The sequence below is a fragment of the Molossus molossus genome, unplaced genomic scaffold, assembly GCF_014108415.1.
Source record: "Molossus molossus isolate mMolMol1 unplaced genomic scaffold, mMolMol1.p scaffold_m16_p_1, whole genome shotgun sequence".
In the NCBI taxonomy this organism is placed as follows: domain Eukaryota; kingdom Metazoa; phylum Chordata; class Mammalia; order Chiroptera; family Molossidae; genus Molossus; species Molossus molossus.
In genome coordinates, this window is record NW_023425344.1 from 125,348,136 (window position 1) to 125,374,376 (window position 26,241).

Here is a 26,241-nt window from a genome sequence, read left to right on the forward strand (position 1 = left end):
AAATAAACTCAGAATGGATAAAAGACTTAAATGTGACCTGTGAATCCATAAAAATCCTAGAAGAAAATATATAGGCAACAAAATTTCAGACATCAAAAACAACAGAATTTTCACTGATGCATCACCTAAGGCAACAGAAACAAAGGAAAAAATGAACACATGGGACTACATCAAACTCAAAAGCTTCTGCACAGCAAAAGATACAATCATCGAAATGGAAAGGCAACCTACTGTATGGGAGAGCATAATTGCCAATGACATATCAGATAAAGGGTTAATTTTCAATATATATAGAGTGCTCAAAAAAATCAACAAAAGGAAGACAAAGACTCCAATTATAAAATGGGCAGAGGAACTAAATAAACACCTCTCCAAACAGGATATACAAATGGCTAAGAAACATATGAAGAAATGCTCAACATTACTAATCATCAGAGAGATGCAAATTAAAACAACAATGAGGTATCACCTCATACCTGTCAGAATGGCCACCATCAACATATCATCAAACAACATGTTGGCGAGGATGTGGAGAAAAGGGGACTCTAGAACACTGCTGGTGGGAATGCAGACCGGTGCAGCCACTATAAAAAAACAATATGGTATTACCTAAAAAAATTAAAAATTGAACTGCCATTTGACCCAGTGATCCCACTTCTAGGAATATACCCTAAGAAACCCGAAACACCAATCAGAAAGAATATATTTACCCCCATGTTCATAACAGCACTATTTACAATAGCTAAGATCTGGAAACAACCCAAGTGTCCATCAGTAGATGAGTGAATAAAAAGCTGTGGTATATATACACAATGGAGTACTATGCAACTGTAAGAAAGAAAGATCTCTTATCCTTTGGCACGACATGGAGGGACCTGGAAAATATTATCCTAAGCAAAACAAGCCAAACAGAGAAAGATAAATATCATATGATCTCACTTATATTTGGAATATAATAAACATAGTCTGAGTAATGGGGTAGTCCCAGAGACGTGGCAGTGGGGTACAGACTGACAATCCTCAGAAGAGGGAGTGGTGGGGAAGAGATAAACCACAGAATTTATATGCATGTGTACATGAACAATGGACATGGACAACAAAGCTGGGGACAGGGCGGGTGGGTGAAGAAGGGGGGAATCAGTGGGGGGGGGGAGAGAAACATCTGTAACAAAAATAAATATATTAATTAAAAAAATAAAATAAAATAAAACATTATCTAATAAAAGAAATGCCTAGCTCTGGAGACCCAAATTCAAACAGAATGGGTAGTGCAGCAAACATTAAATCTTGTCTCTTGGGGTCCAGACACTTTCTATAGGGTCATATGTGCAAGAGTTCAGAAAGGAGGGAGACCAGAAAAGGGGGAGGCCATGACACAGTGGGGCTAAGTTAAGCTGCAAGCCTTCCATTCCCTTTCCATCTGGCTGCCACCACCAAACACTCCCAGCTGAAGGGGAAATGCCTATGCATTCCTGTGGTGCCTAAGAGTTTGTGTCAGAGTTATTATTGAATATTTTTGCGCAAAGAAAGAATAAATAACTCCTACTGAACTTCAAGTTACTTCAAGACCAGCTCCCTGGATGCTCTTCTAATGTAGAATGTCCATGGGCTGGCTCTCTCTGTCTCCCTCCCTCCTTCTCTCAGTATGTTGGGTTAGCTAATAACTATTCTTCCTAAAATGATTCTCTAATATTATACTATCATTCACAATACTTTATATAAATATGCTGCTCTGCTACCTGCAGAATGTCTTTCCCTCCCAAGTGACAGGTGAAGGTGTGCATGTGTGTTAGGATGGGGTGTGAGTGCCTGAGGAGGAAAAGTCTCCCTGGTCCAGTGATTGGGCAGGTAGGGCTGCCTTTCATTGAGAAGGGCCATCAGAGGACGGGGGTGGAGCCTGGGAGGGAGGAAAAGCAACCTCAGTTAAGCAGAGATGTTTTTGACTTTTGGATATGAGAGTGTTCTGGGCTGGAGTCAAAGAATTGGAAATTCTTTTTTTTTTTTTTTATCCTCACCCGAGGACACTTTTCCACTTTCTGTTCAGATAGAGTGGGAGGGAGAGAGAGGGAGAGAGAGAGAGAGAAACATCGATGTGAAGGAACACATTGAGTGGCTGCCACCCGCATGACCAACCAGGGCCGGGGACAAACTGCAACCGAGGTACGTGCCCTTAGCGGGAACCGAACCCGCGTCTCTCTGTACCGCAGGTCAACGCTCCAACCGCTGAGCCAAACCGGCCAGGGCAGAATTGGAAATTCTTGAGTAGAAGCCCTACTGGTGCTTGGCCTGCTCATTTAAGGCATGTCCTTGATTTCTCAAAAGGTTCCCACCAAATATAACTTCCTTCTCTGTAGATTTAGAGTGAGACCTCTATTTTTATGTATATGATATTAGCCTGTCAATGGAAGGACTTGTTGAAGCAAAGATAAGAAATATCCACCAAGAAATATCAACCCACTGGAAAATGTTCTTTCTCTAAACTTTGACTTTTTGCTGCCACCTGCTCCTCAATCCTCTTTCATTCTTTCCCCTCCAAATGCAGCCACCAGTTTGTATCTCAGCTACCTGTTCAAGCCTCTTTTGCTACTGTGAATGAGGTCAAGTGCCTCTCATCATCACTTTCACAAACGCTTTTTCTGCTAGAATCATCATTGGAAAGTTGAGCTATCTTTTCTTCTGATGCCAGTTGGTTAGAAATATGCTTAATGGGTGGCGCCTGGCTTGCCTTGGATGGCTTCTTCCATGAGAAGCCAGAGGAAAGTAATCATTAAGACCTCTTCAATCAATAGAGACTTGATTTGCATAAATGAATCAGCTCTCATAAAACTATACCTCTAAATCTAACTCTGGTAATATGTCATTGTAGAACCTCCCACTACCCCCAAAACCCTGAGCATCAGCCTTGGGCTGGGGCTCTAAATAAGTAAACTGCATTGCTGGCAAATCTTGTCTTATGCACAGTTATTTCAGGACATTTTCCTGCTAATGGGTTGTCCCTGTTTGCCACAAAATCTCCATAGGAGCATTGAATTGTCAATCCAACTCATTCAAAACTGACAAACTGTTCAATCTGAGGGTTTAAGAATAGAATTTGTTTACTCTAACAAGTATATGCAGGCAGAATCTGGATGGGGAAAATGTCTTAATGTAATTTAATACCAAAACTCTTCATTATTATAGGTTGCATATATAACAAGGTGCCCAAGAACACAAAAATATTTATTCACAAATCAAAGCTATTTCAACAGCTAGGGACATTCAAAGTTCCCCTAGAACTTGGTTCCTAGAGATTTCATCACTGGGGTTCAGAGAAAGTTGCAGAAAGGCCATGTACCCTGATCAGTGAAAATAACAGAATTGTCAGTGGTGGTCAAGAGGGGCCTCTGGCTGGAGATAGCCTCTGGCCAGAGACAATATCTGCACCCCCAGTTGTTTTCTTGCATGTATAAATTAATTAAATAAGAGACAACAAATAGCAGCAAAAGCAGGCAAGAATTTATTCACAGAAATAGCAATACATTCAGATAGAACATGAGTGGGCAACTCAGCCAAAACCAAACCAAGTGCCCTGAGCAGGCAGCTCATCTGGCTGAGATCAAACCCGGTGCCCTGATATTTGGGAGTTCAGAAGATTTATGCCCCTAGGCAAGGAGCAAGTCACCCACTCCCTCATGTCTCAGAAAAAGGTATCTTTGATCTCTAAGGCTCCTTCACCTGGGTGTCATGCCGCCAGTTAGACCACATCCTGGAGAGGCCCTGAGTCTTCTCTCCTCACAGAGGGGTCTGCTCCCTCCGTTGCCTATTTTTGGTTTGTCACATTTTACACATATTCTCTCAAAGCCCCAGCCTCCTCTCCCATCTCATATCTTTTATTGGCCTACTCTAATATTTTCCCTCTCAAGAGTTATCGGCCAAATTTATTTTGGAAGTTGAGGGACATTGTTCTGACTTCTGAATCTACTTCTTGCTGAGTTTGGACATAGAAGTGAGTTGGTTGATATTTCTTGTTCTCTGTCTGGGAGTGGCTAGGTTAGGGTGGAATGGAAGCATTGTGTAACTTGATCTAGTGGGTGTTGTTGCATGGGCTGATTTAAGGAGGTCACAGGCATATCCAGGATTGGGTGAAATCCTTGAACCATTATTATTTGGAGTCTTACAGCTTGTATTTGATCTGAAATAAAGGAGAAAAGGGTATTTAGAATTTGGGGTCCAAAAATTAGGATTATTAAGAGTCCTAATAGGTATATACAGACTTCTGGTCAAGACGGCAGTGTAGGTATATGTGGTACTCACCTCTTCCCACAACCACATCAAAATTACAACTAAACTACAGCATAACCATCATTCAAAACCACCTGAAATTGAGCTGAGTGGAAGTTGTACAATTACAAAATTAAAGAAGCAGCCACATCTAAACTGGTAGGAGGGGTGGAGGTGCGGATAGGCTGGTCCCATACCACGTGTGGCGGATAAAAATCAGGAGGGCCACTTCAGCTGGGAAGGTCCTCCCTGACGACTGAGGGGTCCCCATCTCACACCAGGTGCTCAGCTCAGGGTTCCAGTGCCAGGAAGAGAAGTCCCCATAACTTCTGGCTGGAAAAACCAGTGGGAACTGAGGCTGAGGGAGGCTAAGGCTGCTGGAGCCCCAAGTAGTTCCTCTTAAAAAGCCTGCGCACATGGACTTACTCAGACTTCCCTCTAAGCTTGGAGGAAAGGCAGCTTGAGGGGTTCCAGAGACATACAGGGAAGAACTGAGCCATTTGGCCTCAGGATGAGGGCTGGAGAGGCGGATTTCTCCTGGACAGACATGCTGATGTGCTGGCGGAGGCTGATGAGCCCTTCTCCTAGGTCGCAGACAGCCACCATATCTGGGACTCCAGCAACCTGGCTCACATTGTTTGCCCTGCCCTGGTGATTCCCTGAGGCCCTACCGCACTCAGCCTTCAGGCCCACCCAAGCTGTTTCCAAAGGCTTTACCATAGGATTGGCCTGTCTTGGCTCCTACACCAGATTTTCTAAAATCTCTCACATAAGCAGCATCTGGTCTCAGCGAGCTCCATACCTCTCATTAAGTGGCCCCAGAAGCAGCCACTTGGTTCACAGCTTGACTTTGCCTGGCACCTCCAAGCCCAGCACAAGAATCAGCCATTGGCAGATCACTTTGTAGCCCTGGATAGAACACAGGCGGTGGCTGACCTTGCCACAGAGCCAGCACACCCAGTGGACAGCTTCAGACCACATCGAAACACCACCACCCAACCACCTCCACAAGTGACACAGTCAACGAGTAAACTCATTGGGTACCAGAGCCCTACTGAAGTACATCTTGCTCTGTGTGGTGGGCCCCTGCACATCTGATCCCCCAAGGGAGTCAGAGGCCAGTGGTCAGTGGGCACAACCAGTCCTTGCAGCTGATCAGCCTAAGTAAATACCTCCCATTGACATGCCAACAGCAATCAAGACTCAATTACAACAGAAGGGTGTATAGTCCACACTAGGGGTGCACCTCAAGGGAACAGCTGGAGTGATCAGGGAGGCTGTGCCACTGGATTCTACAGGGCACCTGCAACAATAGGCCACCCTACAAAGCCGAGGAGACATAGCAACTCTACCTAATACATAGAAACATCACAGGGAAGCATCCAAAATGAGGAGACAAAGAAACATGTCCCAAATGAAATAACAAAACTCCAGGAAAAGAATTAAGCAATATGGAGATAAGCAATCAATCAGAGGCAGAGTTCAAAACACAGGTTATAAGGTTGCTCAAGGAATTTGGTGAGACCTTCAAGGAACTTAGTGAGAACATCAAAAACATAAAAAAGGGCCAGTCAGAAATGAAGAATGCACTAACTAAAATAAAGAATAATTTACAGGGAATCAATAGTACAGTAGGCAAAGCCAAGGGGCAAAACCATGATTTGTAATATAAGGAAGCAAAAAACACCCAATCAAACAGCAAAAAGAAAAAAATTCAAAAATATGAGGCTACTGTAAGGAGCCTCTGGGAAGACTTAGAGTGTGCCAACATTCACATCATAGGGGTGCCAGAAGAAGAAGAGAGAGAGCAAGAAATTGAAAACCTATTTGAAACAATAATGACAGAAAACTTCCCTAACTTGGTGAAGAAAACAGACATACAAGTCCAGGAAGCACAGAGAGTCCCATACAAGATGAACCCAAAGAGGTCCACACCAAGACACATCATCATCACAATTCCAAAGGTTAAATACAAAGAGAGAATCTTAAAAGCAGCAAGAAAAAAGTAGTTTGTTACCTACAAAGGAGCTCCCATAAGACTGTCAACTGATTTCTCAGAAGAAAGTTTGCAGGCCAGAAAGGAGTGGCAAGAGATATTCAAGGTGATGAAAAGCAATGACCTACAATCAAGACCACTCTATCCTGCAAAGCTATCATTTAGAATCAATGGACATATCAAGAGTTTCCCAGACAAGAAAAAGCTAAAGGAGTTCATCACCACCAAACCAGTATTATATGAAATGTTGAAGGGTCTTCTTGAAGGAGAAGAAAAACAAAAATATGAACAATAAAATGGCAATTAATTCATATCTATCAACAATTGAATCTACAAACAAAATGAGCAGAACAGACTCACAGATACTGAGAACTTTTTGCTACTTGCCAGATGGGTGGGTGCTGGTGGGATGAAAAAGATGAAGGAATTAAGAAGTACAAATTGGTTGTTAGACTGATGAACCTCAAAGGGAAGGGGGAAGGGAGGGCAGGATGAGATAAAGCAAAAAACTTCTATGCATATATGCATAAATGATGGGCACCAACAATAGTGTGGGGAAGGCTGGAGGAGGACAGGATTGGGGAGGAGGGGGTCAATGGGGAAAAATGGGGGAGTTTTTTTGTTTTTGTTTTTTTAAAGAGTCCTAATAGGATTGGGATAAAGAGAGTTATTCATTGGAGGATGGTAGAAGTGAGAGGGCTCTACCAAGAGGGAATTTTGTATTTATTTTCAAGGTCCGTGGCTTGCATGATGAGGCTTTTGATGTCATCTTGTACCTAAAGGGATTGATTAGAAAAGCTTAAAACAAGCTTCAACCAGGGTGCTGGTGGTATATAAGTAAATAAGCAAATGAGGAGAATGATTATATAGACATTTGAGAGAATTCTAGTTGCATCCTGAAAGAAAAATACAAAGCTCTATGTATTGGTCAAATACTATAAGACAAGCAACACACCAGAATATCGGCTGCTTTAAAATCTAATTATTTATTATTATTTATCCTATGTGCGATTTTTTTAAATTTTTTTAATTTAATTTTTTTTTTATTTATCCTCACCCGAGGACATTTTTTTCCATTTTTTGCACAGATAGAGTGGGAGGGAGAGAGAGGAAGAGAGAGAGAGAGAGAGAAACATCGATGTGAAAGGGACACATCGAGTGGCTGCCACCCGCACGACCAACCAGGGCCGGGGACAAACTGCAACCAAGGTACATGCCCTTAGCAGGAACTGAACCCGGGTCTCTCCGGACCGCAGGCCGATGCTCTAACCGCTGAGCCAAACCGGCCAGGGCTGTGCGATTTTTTTAAAAGGTAACTTCTTTTATTTTAGGAGTAGTTTTAAAACTTCTAGTGGCTCTGCCATCCAGTGTTTGGAGGGCAGTTCTATGGTTTGTCTCTTGCTTGAGCTGGAGCATGGCTTTCCCTGGGTGTGATGTATTCAAATGACAATGCTTGGTACCTTAATGACTGTTGGAGCAGAAAGTATAACACTATAATTATGTTTTCTCCCTATAGAGCAGCAGTTCTCAACCTGTGGGTTGCCACCCCTTTCGGAGTCCAACGACCCTTTCACAGGGGTCACCTAAGACCATCAGAAAACACATTATTTCCAATGGTGATTAATAACAGTAGCAAAATTACAGTTATGAAGTAGCAATAAAAATAATTTTATGGTTGGAGGTCACCACAACATGAGGAACTGTATTAAAGGGTCACGGCGCCCTGGCCGTTTTGGCTCAGCAGTTGGAGCGTCGGCCTGTGGACCAGAGAGTCTTGAGCTCGGTTCCCGCTAGGGGCACGTACCAAAAAAAAAAAAAAAAAAAAGCCCTGGCCAGTTTGACTCAGCACTTAGAGCATCGGCCTGTGGTCCGGGTTTGGTTCCCGCTAAGGGCATGTACCTCGGTTGCAGTTTGTTCCTGGCCCTGGTTGGTCTTGCGGGTGGCAGCCACTCGATGTGTCCCTTTCACATCGATGTTTCTCTCTCTCGCTCTCTCCCTCTCTCTCCCTTCCACTCTAGCTGACCAAAAAATGGAAAAATGTCCTTGGGTGAGGATAAAAAATAAATAAAAATAAAAGTAAAGGGTCACGGCATGAGGAAGGTTGAGAACCACTGCTATAGAGCATTATACAGAGATCTTTTCTTCATATCCTAAGATCCAAAGCCTATAATATCCTGTTAGCCCCCACAAAAGGCTCTCAGATGTCTAACTGTGGTGGGCTGAGGTATGTTGTGGATAGTTTGTACTTTCATTTGGGATAGGATTATTTCTTCAGCTGTTAAAATTAGATCCAAGTAGCCTATTCTTTGTTTTAGGAGCTGTGCCTTTTCTTTAAAACTTTATACCCCTTTTGCCAAGAAATTTAAAGTCTAGATTAAATGTTCTCAGGCTAATTCTTTGGTGGGGAAACAGTTTAAAAGGTCATTAACATTATAAGCTCTCTCCACCCCCTCAAGAGATAGGTCCATTAAATCTTCTGCTATGGCTTGCCCAAAGAGATGGGAGCTATTTCTGAAGCCTTGAAGAAGACCAGTCCAACTAATTGCTGTTGAAATCCCTGCAATCCTGTCCATTCGAAGGCAAATAGAAACTGACAAGCTGGATCTAATGGGATACAGAAATAGACATCTTTTAAATCTAATACTGAAAAGGACTGTGTTCCTGATGGTATTCTGCTGAGAACAGTATAGGAATTTGGAATCATAGGATGGCTAGGAACTAATGCCTCACTAAGTATTCTTAAGTCCTTAACAAATTGGTATTTCTCATCCGTTTTATTTATAGTAGAATAGGAATGTTACAGGAAGAATTGCAAGGGTTTTAAAAGGCCATGTTCAAGGAATCTGGATATAATTTCTAGTAGGCCTGTTCTTGCCTAAGAATTAATAGGGCACTGTTTCTTGTGAGGAAATTTTGTAGGATCTTTTAATCTAATCATGATAGGATTGGCATATTTAACCCAACCCAGTATTCCTGCTGCCAGACCTGTGGATCTACGTCTAGGTTTTCCTCATAGCTTTTCTTATTTATTGATTCTAATATTAGGTTTAGTGTTTCTGCAGGAATAGAGATTACACTAGTTTTCATTTTGGTTAATATGTTTCTCCCCAGAAAGGGGGTGGGGCACTCAGGTATTATTAGAAATAATGTACAGGAATTCCAAAATGGCAGCAGAGTGAATGGAAGCTACACAGACCATCTCCCGGGACCAAAATGGAATTACAACTAAAACACAGACAAATCAACAGGAAAAAGCAACAGCAAAGCAGCTTGCAAGGACCATATAACAAGGGACACTGACTCGATCCTGGTAGGATTGTGGAGGTGTGAGAGGGGTGCCCACAGACAGCAGCGACCTTAGCTGTGAGCAGCACCCTCGGGTTAAACTCCCAAGTGGCTCCACAGGGCAGAGCCAGGACAGATGCTAAAACAGTCACAGCCACTCACCTTGGGCTCCAGCAGAGGGAGGGTGGACTGGACTGGAATTGTGTGGGGACACTGGGGATTTGGAGGGGGCTCAGAGCTTTTGCTGAGTTCCAGCCACGCAGGACGGTGGCCATCTTGCTCCTTCCCAGGGTTCTGGGGAGAGGCAGTGGCCCCTCTCTCAGAGATTCAATCCCACCCAGGTAGGGCATTGAAATGCAAATTGAGGATCGCTAACAACCAGCATCTGCCCCACCCTCTGGAAATCCCCTTATGCTGAGAACCTGAGGCAGTTTTTCATTCAACTGACAACCCAAAACCCAAAACTCTTCAAGTAACCACTACTGAGAGCCTCGAGGCAAAAAGCTGTACCATTACAGGAAAGTAACACTTGACAATGGTATTTAACATGGGTCCTACCTTGCTCATGCAAACCCAGGAGAGGGAGCCAAAACTTCAGAACACCAACACCTACAGGAAAAATTTGGCAGGTTCCAAAGCCCACTGTGATAGTCAAAATGGTGAAACACAAAAACAAAAGCCAAATGAAAGAACAAGAGACCTCTACCGAAGATGAGATAAATGTGAAGCAGTTAGGCAAGGTAACAGAGGTAGAATTCAGAGTTATGATCTTGAGGAAGCTAAATAGCATGAGTAAGGACACAGAGATGTTGAAAATCAACCAATTGAAAATTAAAAACCACCAAGAAAAAAATCAAGAATGACATGTCAGAAATAAAGAACACATTGGAAGGTCTAAACACCAGAGTAGAGGAAACTGAAGATGAGATCAGTGAATTAGAAGACAGGGTAGAAAAATTCAACCAATCACAAAACCAAAAGGAGAAAAACAAATAAAAAGCAGGAAGACAGCTTAAGAGAACTGTGGGACAACTGAAAACATAATAATATTTGCATCATAGGAGTCCTCGAAGAAGAAAAAAATGAGCAAGGGTTAGAGAATATATTCAAAGAAATAGTGACAGAAAACTTCCCTAATTTGGTGAAAAAAGAAAGCATTCAAGTTCAAGAAGCACAGAGAGCCCCAAGTAAGAAGAACCCAAACAGGCCCCAACCAAGACACATAGTAATTAAAATGCCAAAAATTAAAGACAAACAGAGAATCCTAAAAGCAGTAAGAGATAAGCAGCAGGTTACCTACAAAGGAACCACCAAAAGGCTCTCAGCTGACTTCTCAACAGAAACAATACAGGCCAGAAAAAAATGGCATGAAATAATCAAGGTCATGAAAAACAAGGATCTGATTCCAAGACTACACTACCCACCAAGGTTGTCGTTCAAAATAGAAGGTCAAATAACGAGCTTCCCAGACAAAAAAAAAAGATTAAAGGAATACATTAGCACCAAACCAGTACTGCAAGAAATGTTAAAAAGCTTGCTGTAATTAGTAGAAGAAATTGAAAGAAAAATAGAACCAAACGAAACAAAAATGGCAATATATTACTACATATCAATTATCACCTTAAATGTGAATGGATAGAATGCTCCCATAAAAAGACACAGAGTAGCTGATTAAATAAGAAATCATGACTCATCTATATGTTGTTTAAAAGAGACCCACCTCACAACAAAAGACTCACATAGGTAGAAAGTGAAGAGATGGAAAAAAACCTTCCAAGCAAAGAGAAAAGAAAAAAAAGGCTGGGGTAGCAATACTCATATCTGATAAAATAGATTTCAAAATGAAGGCCATAACTAGAGACAAAGAAGGCCACTACGTAATATTGAAAGGATCTATCCAACAGGAAGATATAACCTTGATAAACATATATGCACCCAATATAGGAGCACAAAAATATATAAAAAATCTTCTGGAGGACTTCAAAGGAGATATCGACAGCAATACAATCATAGCAGGAGACATCAACACCCTGCTGACATCACTGGATAGATCCTCTAGAAAAAAAAAATTAGCAAGGAAACAGAGACTCTAAATGAAGCACTAGACCAAATGGATTTAATAGATATCTACAGAGAATTAAACCCCAAAACTACAGAATTCACATTATTCTCAAGTGCACATGGGACATTCTCAAAGATAGACCACATGTTAGGACACAAACTAAGTCTCTACAAGTTCAAGCAGATTGAAATCGTATTAAGCATCTTCTCAGATCACAATGGCATGAAACGAGAAATCAACTGCAACAAAAACATGCAAAAACATTTGAACACATGGAGTCCAAATAGCACGTTATTAAACAATGAATGGGTTACCATAGAGATCAACGAAAAAATTAAAAACTTCCCGGAAACCAATGAAAATGAACACACAACATGAAATCTATGGGATGCAGCAAAAGCAGTTATGAGGGGGAAGTTGATAGCACTACAGGCCTACCTCAAAAAACAAGAAAAAATCTCTAATAGATTATCTAACCTCACAATTTAAAGAACTAGAGAGCAAACAAAAAGAAAACACCAGAGCAAGTAGAAGGAAGGAAATAGTAAAGATCAGAGCAGAAATAAACGACATAGAGTCCAAAAAAACAATTCAAAGGATCAATGAAACAAAGAGCTGGTTTTTCGAAAAGATAAACAAGATTGATGGAACCTTACCTAGACTCACCAAGAAACAAAGAGAGAGAACCCAAATACACAAAATCAGAAATGAAAGAGGAGAGGTAACAACTGACACCACAGAAATACAAAGTATTGTTAACAAATACTATGAACAATTATATGGTAACAAATTTGACAATCTAAGCTAAATAAACAAATTTCTAGAAACACACAGTCTCCCAAAACTGGACCGGGAAGAGATAAAAAACTTAAACAGACCCATAACAACTAAGGAAATTGAAGAAGTAATCAAGACTCTCCCAGCAAACAGAAGCCCAGGCCCGGATGGCTTCACGGGGGAGTTTTACCGAACATTCAAAAAAAGAACTAACACCCATTCTCCTCAAACTATTTTAAAAAATTCAAGAAGGAATACTTCCAAACTCATTTTATGAGGCCAGTATAATTCTTTTTTTCTTTTTTTTTTTTTTTTTATCCTCATCCGAGGACATTTTTCCATTTTTTGTACAGACAGAGTGGGAGGGAGAGAGAGAAAGAGAGAGAGAGGGAAACATCGATGTGAAAGGGACACATCGAGTGGCTGCCACCCGCACGACCAACCAGGGCCGGGGACAAACTGCAACCAAGGTACGTGCCCTTAGCGGGAACCGAACCCGGGTCTCTTCAGACCGCAGGTGGACGCTCTAACCGCTGAGCCAAACCGGCCAGGGCGAGGCCAGCATAATTCTAATTCCAAAACCAGAAAAAGACACTACAAAGAAAGAAAACTACAGGCCAAAATCCCTGATGAACATAGACGCCAAAATCCTGAACAAAATACTAGCAAATCGAATCCAGCAATACATCAAAAATATTATTCACCATGACCAACTGGGATTCATCCCACAGATGCAAGGCTGGTACAATATTTGCAAATCAATAAATGTGATATACCACATAAACAAAATGAGGAATAAAAACCACATGATCATATCAGTAGATGCTGAAAAAGCATTCGAGAAAATCCAGCATCCATTTGTGATAAAAACACTCAGCAATGTGGAAATAGAGGAATCACATCTCAACATAATAAAGGCCATATATGAAAGACCAACAGCCAACCTCATCCTCAGGGGGCAGAAACTAAAAGCATTTCCCTTAAGAACAGGAACAAGACAGGGATACCCACTTTTGCCACTCTTATTTAACATAGTACAGGAAGTCTTAGCCATAGCAATCAGACATGAAGAAAAAATAAAAGGGATCCAAATTGGAAAGGAGGAAGTGAAACTGTCATTATTTGCAGATGACATGACATTATACATAGAAAACCCTAAACAATCCATCAAAAATTTACTAGACTTAATAAATAAATCTGGCAAAGTAGCAGGATACAAAATTAATGTCAAGAAATTGACACCATTCTTATACACCAATAATGAACTCACAGAAAGAGAGACAGTAAAAAATCCCATTTAGCCGCCCTGGCCGGTTTGGCTCAGCGGTTAGAGCGTCGGCCTGCTGTCCTGAGAGACCTGGGTTTGGTTCCCGCTAAGGGCGCATACCTCAGTTGCAGTTTGTCCCCGGCCCTGGTCGGTTGTGCGGGTGGCAACCACTCGATGTGTTCCTTTCACATCGATGTTTCTCTCTCTCTCTCTGTTCCTCTGTCTCCCTCTCACTCTACCTGAACAAAAAATGAAAAAATGTCCTCGGGTGAGGATAAAAAAAAAAAAAAAAAAAAAAAATCCCATTTACCATCGCAGCAAAAAAATTAAGATACCTAGAAATAAACTTAACCAAAGAAGTAAAAGACCTTTTTGCCTCTTGATTACCTCTTCAATTTCCTTAGTTGTTATTGGCCTGTTGAAATTTTCTATCTCTTCCCGGTCCAGTTTTGGGAGACTGTGTGTTTCTAGAAAACTACAGGGCATTGAAAAAAGAAATATAGGAAGATATAAAAAAAGTGGAAGCACATACCTTGTTCATGGATTGGAAGAATTAACATCATTAAAATGTCCATAGTACCCAAAGCAATCTATGGATTCAATGCAATCCCCATCAAAATATCAATGACATACTTCACAGAACTAGAACAAACACTTCAAAAGTTCATATGGAAACAAAAAAAACTGCAAATAGCAACAGCAATCTTGAAAAAGATGGACAAAGTAGGTGGGATCACAATACCAGATATCAGGTTATACTACAAAGTGACTGTAATCAAAACAGCCTGGTATTGGCACAAGAACAGTACCTTTTCTCCACACCCTCGCCAACACTTGTTGTTTGATGATTTGTTAATGGCAGGCATTCTGACAGGTGTGAGGTGATAATTTATTGTTGTTTTAATTTGCATCTCTCTGATGATTAGTGATCATCTTCATATGTCTTGTGGCCATTTGTATGTCCACGAGTGGAACAGAATAGAGAACCCAGAAATGGACACAAAGCAATACGCTCAATTAATATATGACAAAGGTGGCAAGAGCATACAGTGGAGTAAAGACAGCCTCTTAAATAAATGGTGTTGGGAAAATTGAACAGCTCTATGCAAAAAAATGAAACTAGACCATTAACTTACACCATACACAAAAATAAACTCAAAATGGATAAAAGACTTAAATGTGACTCGTGAATTCATAAAAATTCTAGAAGAAAATGTAGGCAACAAAATTTCAGACATCATACACAGCAGAATTTTCACTGATACATCACCTAAGGCAACAGAAACAAAGGAAAAAATGAACACGTGGGACTACAGCAAACTCAAAAGCTTCTGCCCAGCAAAAGAAACAACCATCAAAATGGAAAGGCAACCCACTGTATGGGAGAACATTATTGCCAATGATACATCAGATAAGGGGTTAATCTCCAAAATATATAGGGTACTCATCCAACTCAACAAAAGGAAGACAAAGAACCCAATTACAAAATGGGCAGAGGAGCTGAATAGACACCTCTCCAAACAGGACATACAAATGGCCACGAGACATATGAAGATGATCACTAATCATCAGAGAGATGCAAATTAAAACAACAATAAATTATCACCTCATACCTGTCAGAATGCCTGCCATCAACAAATCACCAAACAACAAGTGTTGGCGACGGTGTGGAGAAAAGGGGACTCTAGTACACTGCTGGTGGGAATGCAGACTGGTGCAGCCACTATGGAAAACACAATGGTGTTACCTCAAAAAATTAAAAATTGAACTTCCATTTGACACAGTGGTCCCACTTCTAGGAATATACCCTAAGAAGCCTGAAACACCAATCAGAAAGAATATATGTACCCCCATGTTCAGAGCAGCACTATTTACAATAGCTAAGATCTGGAAACAGCCCAAGTGTCCATTAGTAGACAAATGGATTAAAAGCTGTGGTACATATACACAATGGAGTACTATGCAGAAGTAAGAATGAAAGATCTCTTATCCTTTGAGACGACATGGAGGGACCTGAAAAGTATTATCGTAAGTGAAACAAGCCAAGCAGAAAAAAACGAATACCACATGATCTCACTTATTTATGGAATATAACAAACATAACAGTCTGAGGAATAGGGTAGATCCAGAAACATGGAAGTAGGGTACAGACTGACAACCCTCAGAAGAGGGGATGGTGGGGCGAGGGAAGATTCAAACCACAGAACTTATATGCATGTATGCATAACCAATGGACATGGACAACGAAGTTGGGGACGGGCGGGGGGGGATGGGGAGGAGGATGTCAATGGGGTAAAAAAAGGAGAAACATCTGTAACAAAAATGAAATTAAAAATAATAAGAATAAAAAGAAAGAAATAATGTACAAATGATGTACACCCCCACAGGCAAGTTAAAGGAGGTGTTATATATTTTAAGGATGGGTTTCCCTCCATTCCCATTACCTGTTTGGTTTTGCGGAAAGTTTCCCAGAGTAGGAAGTTAGCACAGAGTAAGCGGCTCCCCTATCAAGAAGAAAATTAACAGATCTACTCGCCACATCTAGGGTCACCCTTGACTCTGTCCTGGTAATGCTGATGGCTTCAGTGGGAATTGGCAGAGATTGAGGGCTCTATCAATTCAAGGTCATTAAGAAGTGGGAATCTGACCCAGAGGCCTTCTAGCTCTCAGGGTAATCTTGTTTCCAGTAACCTATCTTGTGACATGGAGGGCAGGGCTCCACTAGAGTCATTCTGTGGGCATTCTAATCTCCAATGCCCAGGCTTCCCTTATCAGTGACAAGCACAAGGAGGACATTTTTGTCTCTGGCCCAAGCCTTAGGAAGACTTTCCCTGCTATTTCCAGTATCCCTGTAATGCAGCTAATAATTGTGCCTGCTATTTCTCCTGTTTCTCTTGTGTCCGGGTCCTCTCCTCCTCCTCTCGGACTTGATTGTAAAAGACCCTGTCAGTTAAAGTATCAGCAAGGGGTATGGAAGGTCCCATCCCCAATTTATGAAATTTCCTTCTCATGTCTGAGGCAGACTGGGTTATAAATTTGTCCTTTAGCACTATGGATCCTACTAGGAGGTCACTGAGATCCAGGTAAGTGAATTTAACAATCGTCTCTCTTAGCCTTTCTAAAAAGGCTGTAGGATTTTCCTGAGGTCTCTGGTCAACTGTGGCCAATTTATTATAACTAACTGATTTTTTTCTTTGCTCCCTTCAGTCTCTGAAGTAAACAATGTAACATATGGTTCCGAGACCATATGTCTTTTTCAGAATTGTAGTCCCATTTTGGATCATCCCAAGGGATAGCTTCATTTCCCAAGGACAGTCCAGATTTTCAGCATTTAATCCAGTAGCATATTCCCTTCCAGTTCTGCAGACCATATCCTTCTGAGCCAATTAATGCCTCATGTAGAAGGAGATTAATGTCCCTCCAGGTGGACTAAAAGTCAGGGTGACTTTTCTCCATTCACTTATAAATTTGTCAGGGTTGTCCATGAAGCTTCCCACCTTTTCCTTGTCATTAAATCTTGCAGAGTAAAGAGAACTTGTACTCTAATTACTTTTTTGTTTTTGTTTTTTTATCCTCACCCGAGGACATTTTTCCATTTTTTGTTCAGATAGAGTGGGAGGGAGAGAGAGGAAGAGAGAGAAACATCAACGTGAAAGGGATACATTGAGTGGCTGCCTCCCACACAACCCATCTGGGGCCAGGGACAAACTGCAACCAGGGTATGTGCCCTTAGCTGGAACCAAACCCAGTCTCTCTGGACCGCAGGCCGACGCTCTAACTGCTGAGCCAAACCAGCCAGGGTTCTAATTACTTCTTGATGTCCCATTGCCTCTTGCAATGTGAAGAGACCCTTTGGTGAGATTCCTGGGTATGGAGGGGCTGGGCACCCTGAAATGTAAGGTGGGTTGGTTCAGGGGGTGTTGCCTTAGGAACTTCTAGCATGGCTGTCTCCTCCTTTCAGGGGGTGTTGGGACCATGGGTCATTACAGCAAGCATAGTGGAGTCTATTTTGCAACCCTTACATGGACTGGGGTCATTTTGTAGAGCCATGAAATCTTGGACATAGGGCACCTCTGTCCACTTGCCCTGTTGGTGGCAGAATAAATCAAACTGTAACATTGTATTGTAATTTACACTGCCATTTTCAGGCCATGTTTTCTGATCCTCTCATTTATATTGTGGCCAGGCTGTGTTGCATAAAAAGATTAATCTCTTTCTTTTTTGAGTTTGGGGGTCAAACTTATCCCAGTTCTTCAAAATGCATCCCAAAGGTGAGTCTTGGGGAATAGAGGTGATAGTTCTCATCTGTAAGAGAATAAAGGGAAAAAATACTAGACTCCAGACCTCAGACTAGCTAGCCTTACCATGCATCTGTGTTATAGAAAAAGCCAGAATCCCGTATTCTGAGAGTGATGGCCAGTCACAGAGAGGACCTACTCCACTCAGACATGGGACTTTTTCTATTCTGCTGAAGGATAGGTGTACTTATCTCCTAGCCACCCCAGACCTTGAACTAGCATGCCTTACTGTGTGGTCCATGCACCTCCCTGCACAGGGGCTGACTCTATCTCTCTTAAGTTGCCACCACAATTTTTGTACTTTTCTGAAAGGTGCACTCCTGCATGTTGGGCTTGCTGTGTTTTCTGATTGTATGCTCTATTGCTCTGCCACGCCCATGGCCTTGTAAAAATTTATAGACAACTGATCTAGCCAATTGGTTTAATGAAGGGACTTGCCCCTGATTCCAAAAGGTTTTATAAAGAGAGGGAAAGAAGTTAACCCAGGAGGTGTGGGCACTGGAGGAAAGATAAACTTGCCACTTAGTCTGAATTATTTCCCCTGCACCTTCATCTCTGGGCCTCCAGGGTCTCATGCATGTTAAATGCCTAAAGAAATGAAGGAGGCCATGTTCACTCAAAAGAAAGGTGGGGCCCTAGCCAGTTTTGCTCAGTGGTCAGGGCATCTGCCTGTAGACCAAAGAGTCACAGGTTCAATTTCGGCTAAGGGCACATACCTCGGTAGCAGTTTGGTCCCTGGCCCAGGTTGGGGTTGTGTGGGAGACAACCAATCAATGTCTCTCTCACATCAGTGTTTCTCTCTCTCTCTCTACCTCTCTCTCTCTCTCTCTCTCTCCTCTCTCTCTCTCTCCCTCCTTCTCACTCTATCTGAAGATAAATGGAAAAATAATATCCTCAGGTGAGGATTAAGAAAAAGGAAGAAAGGTGGGGAGCCTAGAGCCAGAGTGACTCCAAAGATTTCTCTGTAGTTGCAAACCAAACATCTGTTTTCTATTTCTGAGATGCCCTTATTCCTTGCCCAAGGAAAAGGCTTCTATAGTTTCCTATCATTTTCAGTCTATCTTTTGTGACATATGCAACAATATCCCTAAGTGCAATTTTTAGAGAGGAAGGTGAGAATATAGATCAAGAAGTCCAGTTGGGCAGGCAAGGCACATCAAATCATAACCACAATTAATGTTTTGCCCTGCCGACTCTGGACATAGAGCAAAAGCAAAATAGCCTTGTCTCCAACATTGTGATCAGAGGACTTACAGTTTTGAAATCTGAAATTTGAGTCATAGCACCAAGATGTCAGTGGTGGTTAAGGGGGGTCTCTAGTCGGAGATAGCCTCTGGCCAGAGACAGTACTCTGCACCCCCAGTTCTTGTCTTGCTTATAGGAATTAATTCAAACAAGAGAAAACAAGTAGCAGCAAAAGCAGGCAAGAATTTATTCACAGGAAAAGCAATACATTCAGATAGAACATGAGTGGGCAACTCAGCCAAAACGAAACCAAGTGTCCTGAGCAGGCAGCTCATCTGGCCGAGATCAAACCCGGTGCCCTGATATTTGGGAGTTCAGAAGATTTATGCCCCTAGGCAAGGAGCAAGTCACCCACTCCCTCATGACTCAGAAAAAAGTATCTTTGAACTCTAAGGCTCCTTCACCTGGATGTTATGGCACTGGTTAGACCACATCCTGGAGAGGCCCTGAGTCTTCTCCTCACAGAGGGCTCTGCTGCTTCCATTGCCTGTGTTTGGTTTGTCACAGCTGACACATATTCTAAGCCCAAGCTGCCTGTCCCAGCTCATATCTTTCTATCTGCCTACTCTAATGGAATGAGTTTGATATTGCAGCAAGTTAGATTAATCATTTACCATGGATATAGATTTGCTGTGGGGCAAATCTCTATTCTCAGTGAACTCCAAAAAACAGGTTTGAAATCATCACAGAGGAAGATTTAGAGGCTATTTTCCCTGTTACTATTGAATTCTTCTATTATAGTAGTGTCCCCAGAGCTTCTCTGTCTGTAACACAATTATAGCTTTTAAAAAGTGTAGGAAAGGGGTAAGTCAAGCAATTGGCAAAAGTGAAGGTCCTCTTGTGGAGGCAACAAAATATAGGATTTGTGAGCATTTTCTGCTACTGACCAGTGAGTGAAAAAATAAATGTATTTGGAGTTAAAAAGCTCAGGCACCCACAAATGTATAATTTCAAGTTCAAAATACCTTGTCCAGTACAGCTAGTGGGCCATTAAAAGTGCCCATTTAGGTAGAGCATGAGGTTGGTGATGGGAAACAGTGCTGTGCATTAATGAGCTGGACACCTAATGGGGCAGGAGGTGGAAAATATTTTCATTGGTACCAGTAATAGGCTTTTTAATAGATAATTCAGTGGAAAAATCCTTTTCTATGTGTTCAATTCCTTTCAAGCAGTGACTATATATTCATGACTTTTAAAGCATTATTTTTTAATTCACTGTCATTAATATGTTGCCAGTATTTATAGGGAATCAAAATTAACAAATCAAATCTGAAAATTCAAGAAATCACATGGTGCCTGTTCTTCCTGAAGGTCTTTTTAATGGACTGGTTCATTTCACTCCACTGGAAGGTGGTAAAGTAGAGAGATGGTGAGCATGAAATCAGACTGGTGTGAGTCTGAATCCTTACTCTGTCATCCTCAAGTTAACTTCTCTTCACTTAAGTTTTATCAACTGCCAAGTGAGTGAACTACCACTGCATAGGATAGTTGGGGAACTTTTTATAATGTAAAAAATAATTCTCAAACTTATTTCTTAGAACCTTCAAGTTTGCTCATGGTTTTTCAGGGGTTGTTAGGTAAGTGAAGTGGCACCCCCATAAGTTCTTTCACTGAAACAGGCCCGTGTGTCTCTGTCCTATATACTGGCTTTCCTGAGAGTTCACTGTATGAACTGGGTGCAGGCAATGATAATAACCTCTGATGTGTGCATATTTCATACAAGCATGCAGTGAGATGGTATATTCTGTTATTTAAACATGGATTATGCTGGTGATCCCCACCCAGTTGTCCCATGGCATCAGAGTAGAGCTTTCAGCACCATGCACATCCCAGGTACACCTTTTCTCTTTTAGAATCATGTGTACAAATTAAAGATTATTATGGTATAATGGGGTGGGGATGATGTAAAAAAAATTTAAGTCCTAGTTTTCTTCCAGATAGTTGCGTGACCTTGGTTTTCTCATCTATCAGGTGAGTAGGTTGGATTAGGTGACTCTGAGATCCTTCCTAATAATTCTGTGTTATCATCACAAATGTAGAACAGCAGCTAATGAAGAAAATGGCCAAGTCAAGCTCAGAACTGGACAGAGTACACCCCTTCTCTCCCTAGACAGGAATTTAGTGGGTCCCTGTGCCATCAGCAACAGTGTATCTTTGCCATCTGGCCTGCCCAAGACCCAGCTTAGTCACCGGGTAAGGGCTCCAACGTGGCAAGAATCTTTTGCCTGGAAGATGAGAGAGAACATGCTGCATTACTCACTTAAACCTTTCGCTTTTTCAAGACCCTGTCTTGGCCAGTTCTGACCTCATGGGTGGCACTGACAGATTCAGTGTCACCATCAGCTCTGGATGACTGTCAACATGAGCTGACCCCAAATACTTATCTTTTGCCTCTTTATACAGATCAGCTATGCACTCTGAGCCCATTCACTAATTCTTCCCACCTCCAGAAAGGTCAGCATGCACATGAAGATCACTGGTTCTCCCCCTAAAACAAAGCACATGTGCCCACATGGGCACCTCATGCTCTGGAGAGAACTGAGCTATGGAGGCCTTCAGGACAGCTTCTGAAATTCCAGGGGAGAATCCACGGAGGAGGGAAAATAGGTCATTTAGAGATAGAGGGCAGGAAACCTGTTTAGCTATGTACCTCCAAATTCCCTTTCTAAATAGCTCGGTCTATTTAGAGACAAATGACAAAATGGAAGGAAAGGAAATTTCTGACCAATGCCCTTGCAAATAATGACTAGGAGCTGGTGACAAACATCTTGATTCTACCAATCTGATAACAAGAGCAGAAAGCGACATAGTATGGGAATGGTGTTCTTCTTGAAAGAGAAGACACTTACTCTCTTTGACCACATTTCCAACCCACAGGATTTCTGAGAAAGTCAGGCCTCCAGCTTAGTTAGTAAGGAGTCAGGCAGGGCCCTGGAGTTTCTTCTTGACCCAGCTGCTGCTTCAATTTCCTGTTAACACCATGACAAGGCTGCCGTTTCTACCTCTGGACAGCTGCTACTCTTAAAGGGTCTTTCTTGCACTGAACAGAAATCCATGCCTCTATCACTTGTACTGACTTGGCTTCCATTCTGCCCTCTAGGACAAAAGAGTAACATCAACTCATCTTTCATATTCTTCATTCAATTCTTAAAAATTCAGGTCTCACAGTCCCTTCTCCCCAACATAGGCTCCATTAGTTTTTTTCCACTCATCTATTCAACTGAGTGTCTCGAATGGGAATTTTTCGAAATTCTAGGGATGCAGTGGTGACCAGACCAAATATCCTTGATTTCACAGAGATTACAGTGTATAGGGATCAAAGTTTCTATTCTCTTAGGAAGAACTGGTTATTTGGCCACAGCAAGTAACCAGAAATGGCTTAGCACCAGTCTCACTTAAGGAACCACACATCACAGGTAAAGGTCAATGAAACTAAATGCTTTGAGTACTAAAATCCCTGAACCTGTGCTCTCCAACCATCTGAAATAAGCTCCCCTCTTTCCTGGGAGACTGGACCTAACAACTGTCCCTTCCTTAGCAAGCAATACATTCAGCTAGCTCTCTCTCTCTCTCTCCACCCCCTTTCTTTTCACAAAGACAATTATTTAAGACCTTTATTAACAGGTGTTTGCATTTTATTGATTTTTTTAAAATCAAGTTACAAACTTTTATTAAAAATTTAAAGTGAGGTTCTCAAAGATCTCAACTTGACCAGATATGAAACAACTTTAAAACTTTTAAAGGTTTTTTGTTTGTATTGAGGAAAACCAGGCTTTAAAAAAAAAAAAAAAAAAAAAAAAAACTATGTTATTACCAAGAAAAGCATCTTTAGGTTAATATAATAAAAACTCCATGCTGCACACAAAATGCAGATAGTTCTAGTTATCTGGTCAACAGGCAAAAGGCAAGAACTTAGGTCTTTAGCTCCAATCTTTTGTTCCTTTCTTATTGTTGAGATTTCATATTCACTTCTTGTTGAATGACTAACCCAGACAATGGTAGAGATGGCAAACCAGCATTTAATCCTCACCCTGCTTAGACTCAGGAGCAGACAAATTCTTAGCTGGTGGATCAAATGCTTTGTCTTCTTGCCATCTTGTGGTTTAGGATGTTATGGGCATCTATGTCAGTAACTGAAGTTATGGCAGGTACCACATCAAGGTGGCTGCTTACCTGGGGTCTCAGCTCCTTGATTTTCCATATCTTCTTTTTTTTTATCCTCACCCGAGGACATTCTTCCATTTTTCGTTCAGGTAGAGTGGGAGGGAGAGAGAGGAACAGAGAGAGAGAGAGAGAAACATCGATGTGAAAGGGACACATCGAGTGGTTGCCACCCGCACGACCAACCAGAGCCGGGGACAAACTGCAACCGAGGTACGTGCCCTTAGCGGGAACCGAACCCGGGTCTCTCAGGACCGCAGGCCGACGCTCTAACCGCTGAGCCAAACCGGCCAGGGCTTCCATATCTTCTTAATTGCCATCCTCTCTAGAGTGTTTTTGGTGAGGAGGGCCCCTGTGGAATAGTGGTCTGTAGCCCAATATATATCCTGGGGTCTGTTTCACTGGTCCACCTTGTTCTTCTGCACCCTGGTTGTCAGCAACCCCCCGCCCCTTCTCCTTGCACATGAAGGCTAGAATACTGTGGTCCACACACATAGGGTTGCTGATCCCTCATTCCTTTCCTACTCTCACTATTCTGGTAGTTGTGTGGAGGACCCCTCAAGGTAGGGAGCATCTACAATGCTATGGTCTGCAGCATATTTCCTGCCTTGCCCTGGAACTCCACCAAAGCCTGTAATATTTGCCGCCGCCACACCCTTTGCTCCTTCAACAACATCAAATTCCTGTCTCTCCATTGCCTACACTGTGAGAGGATTCCTGTGGTTGTTCTTCTTTACAGTCATCAAGTATACAAATACATCTTACTTGATATCATTCCTGGTGATAAAATGATGTTTCTTACACTGAACCATTTAACTGTTCCCCAAACTTTTCTTGTGATGACCTTTTGGCCCGTCAGCAGGCACTGCTGCTGTGAGGCCCCTGCTCAGTGTCGCCAGTGCTGAGAGGGCGGCGGGTGCTGCTGAGCCTCGGCCTTACCACTTACAGTTCCTGGCTGCTGTGATGGTGACTGGAGCCAGTACTGCTCCTCCCAGGGTATGGTGGTAACTAGGCCAGTGGTGGGGCTGCTCTCAGCTCCTGCTAGTGATGGAACTCACATTCAGCTTTCTGTTAGAGAAGGGGAGTGGTAGGCTCTACCTTTGATTCTAATGTTTAAATTAAGCTGAAAACTGCCATTCTCTGGAGCATTTTCTCCATCAGTTAAAATATTGCTTCTTAGCAACTGTTGTCATTTTGGCTCAGAGAAACTCTTATAAGAGTTTTCCTTAGGCTAAACATTTTTTGTTGACAGATGGGAGGCAGGAATCGATGCTATGGTAGATGAGGTGGCCAGAAAAAGCCATGGAAGGGATGAGTTTTGAGCTGAAACATGAATAATGAGGAAGAACAGTTCAAAGTAAGACATCCAGTGAAAGTCACAAGCTGGACATATTGTGAGCTGAAGAATATACCTCAAACTTAAAAATGAGAAATCACAAGCACAGAAAAACAAAACCACAGGTTAGGAGGATGCACATGACAAAGGAGGGGCCATGGCCTCAGAGGAAGGGACAGTTGGTGGCTATGTAAGAAATCCCCGAGTTTCCAGATTCTCTGAGGCACTTAAACTGAGACCCGATGGGAAGGGGACATCACTGAAGATTCAAGCAGCAACTCTGAAATAGCAACTCCTACATTTCTGCAAAATTCATATTAACAAGCCAGACCCACCATCATGGCATCTTTATTTAACAACTAATACCATCCATGCTTATAGTATTGCTATACCTTCTTTAAAAAGCTGAAAGACTACAACTGTCCCTTCTCCAAGAATGATACACATGGAGATTCATGTGACAGGTGAGGCTGTCCTCCTTGACAGTTTTAGGGGCAACTGTAGATGAACTGGAAGCCCTGGCTAGTTTCTGACTGTGACCTTTGCTAAGTTAATTACCTTTCTGGATACCAGTTCCATCTGGAAAACCCTAGAGACAGCATCTGCCCCACCTACATCAAGAACCGCTGAGGTAAATAAGAAGAGTAAATTGGAAGCACCTAGAATATAACTGATCAGTATAGTTTCTGAGGAAAAAGTTATGTTTAAGTCAAATATTTATAGATTAAATGACACTCTTCAATTTTTTTAAGGCAGACTGCCACGTGCAGTGCCTCATTTGGATGTGTCTGGAGTCTTGGAAGCTTGACTACCCTACGTTCTCCTACAAATGGACCTTGAGAGCTTGTTTGGAGGTTCTAGCAGGGGAGTGCAGCTACTCGTATACCCTTGACTGAAGACCGGTCTTCTCTTCTGGGGGGAAGGTCGTCCTCTTTGACTGAGTGTGCAGCTTCAGAAGGGATGAAAATGGATCGGTGAGGGACAAGGGGGGACACCCACCTAGCCAACCAGATCCGCTGAATCAACCATGGTGATCAATGGGGTGACAGATGTCACAGCCAGATCACTCTCATATCTGACACTGTTCAAATTTTTCTGTTGACTTTTAAAGTCTTTCATATTTACATACACATCAATGTGAGAGTAATCTCTCCCTAACACTCCCTCAGCAATACAAGAGGTGGGGAGAGAGGTCAGGGAGAGAGGATGAAAGAGAAGAAAAGAGAGGGGAGAGATGGAGAAAGACTGAGAGAAATAGAGAGGGAGAGGGAAATAGAGACAGAAGAGAGAGAGGGAGAAGAGAAGAGATTGAGAGAGTAAGAGGAATGGAAAGAGGGGAGAGAGCTGAGAAAGAGGAAGCAAAAGAGAAATGGAGAAAGAGAAAAGAGGAGGAGATGGGGAAAAAGAGGGAGAGAAAGAGAGGGAGAGAGACTGAGGGAGGGAGATGCTGGGGTTAGAAGAGAAGGGGATAAAGGGGGGAGAGAGACTTATGAAGAGAGGAAAAGAGACTGAGGGAGAGAGGGAGGGAAGGAGGAAGAGGAGGAGGAGAGAGAC

General features: G+C 42.2%; 1 long non-coding RNA gene and 1 pseudogene across 1 annotated transcript; both read right to left on the reverse strand.

Annotated features, from left to right (window-relative positions):
* Positions 1-534: 534 nt before the first annotated feature.
* LOC118630086 lies at positions 535-15,299 on the reverse strand. Its single transcript, XR_004959520.1, has 3 exons — positions 15,261-15,299; positions 3,715-4,171; positions 535-584 (listed from the first exon to the last, which is right to left on the reverse strand). It is a non-coding gene; the product is annotated as an uncharacterized LOC118630086 (long non-coding RNA).
* Positions 15,300-23,209: 7,910 nt separating this feature from the next.
* On the reverse strand, positions 23,210-25,134 carry LOC118638176 (annotated as a pseudogene).
* Positions 25,135-26,241: the final 1,107 nt, after the last annotated feature.